Source organism: Arachis ipaensis, chromosome B4 (genome assembly GCF_059453495.1).
Source record: "Arachis ipaensis isolate K30076 ecotype BB chromosome B4, ASM5945349v1, whole genome shotgun sequence".
NCBI lineage: Eukaryota > Viridiplantae > Streptophyta > Magnoliopsida > Fabales > Fabaceae > Arachis > Arachis ipaensis.
Genome location: NC_142439.1, coordinates 86,308,587 through 86,310,008, shown reverse-complemented (window position 1 = coordinate 86,310,008; position 1,422 = coordinate 86,308,587). Strand labels below are relative to the sequence as shown.

At 39.7% G+C, this 1,422-nt stretch overlaps 1 non-coding gene across 1 annotated transcript; it reads left to right on the top strand.

Annotated features, from left to right (window-relative positions):
• Positions 1-613: 613 nt before the first annotated feature.
• On the top strand, positions 614-721 carry LOC148568235 (small nucleolar RNA R71). The gene has a single exon (XR_015882390.1). It is a non-coding gene; the product is annotated as a small nucleolar RNA R71 (small nucleolar RNA).
• The last annotated feature ends 701 nt before the right edge of the window (positions 722-1,422 follow it).

Below are 1,422 nucleotides of genomic sequence, written 5' to 3'. Positions count from 1 at the left end.
TTGTTTCATTCATGAAACTTAGTGTGGTCTTGGATAGATCAGAGACTATGGTTGCCAGGCCAAAATGGCTCTGTTCAGAATTCTCTGTCTGTTGCTAAGAAGATGATGGAAAAGGCTTGCTATTGCTAAACCTATTTCTTCCACCATTATTATTGAAGCCTTGTTGAGGCTTCTGTTGGTCCTTCCATGAGAAATTTGGATGATTTCTCCATGAAGGATTATAGGTGTTTCCATAGGTTTTTCCCATGTAATTCACCTCTGCCATTGCAGGGTTCTCAGGATCATAAACTTCTTCTTTAGAAGATGCTTCTTTAGTACTGTTGGATGCAGCTTGCAATCCATTCAGACTCTGAGAAATCATATTGACATGCTGAGTCAATATTTTGTTCTGAGCCAATATGGCATTCAGAGTATCAATTTCAAGAACTCCCTTCTTCTGAGGCGTCCCATTGTTCACAAGACTCCTCTTAAAGGTGTACATGTACTGGTTATTTGCAACCATTTCAATGAGTTCCTGAGCTTCTCCAGGGGTTTTCAGATGAAGAGATCCTCCTGCAGAATGGTCCATTCTTGAAGCATGTCAGTAGAATATACATATGATTCTCCATTCTTGAAGCATGTCAGTAGGACACCTTTTAATCAATTGCTTATATCTTTCCCAAGCTTCATAGAGGGACTCACCTTCCTTTTGTCTGAAGGTTTGGATTTCCACTCTAAGCTTGCTCATCTTTTAAGGTGGAAAGAATTTGGCTAGGAAAGCACTGACCAGCTTTTCCCAAGAGTTCAGGCTTTCCTTAGGTTGTGAATCCAACCATATTCTAGCTCTATCTCTTACAGCAAAAGGGAAAAGCATAAGCCTGTAGACCTCGGGATCAACTCCATTGGTCTTGATAGTGTCACAGATTTTGAAGAATTCAGCTAAGAACTGATGAGGATCTTCCAATGGAAGTCCATGAAACTTGCAATTCTGTTGCATTAGAGAAACTAATTGAGGCTTAAGCTCAAAGCTGTTTGCTCCAATGGCAGGAATTGAGATGCTTCTTCCATAGAAATTGGAAGTTGGTGTAGTGAAATCACCAAGCACCTTCCTTGCATTGTTGTTGCTGGGTTCGGCCATAGCTGTTTTCTCTGTTTCGAAAATTTCAGTTAGGTCCTCTTCAGAGTATTGTGCTTTAGCTTCTCTTAGTTTCCTCTTAAGAGTCCTTTCAGGTTTAGAATAAGCTTCAACAAGAATGCCTTTATCCTTGTTCCTGCTCTTATGAAAGAGAAGAGAACAAAGAAAATATAGAATCCTCTATGTCACAGTATAGAGATTCCTTTATGTGAGTAGACGAAGAGAAGAATAGAAGAATGAGAAGAGAAAAATTCGAACACAGAGAAGAAGAGGGGGTTCGAATTATGAGTAGAAGAGAAGTGTTAGTA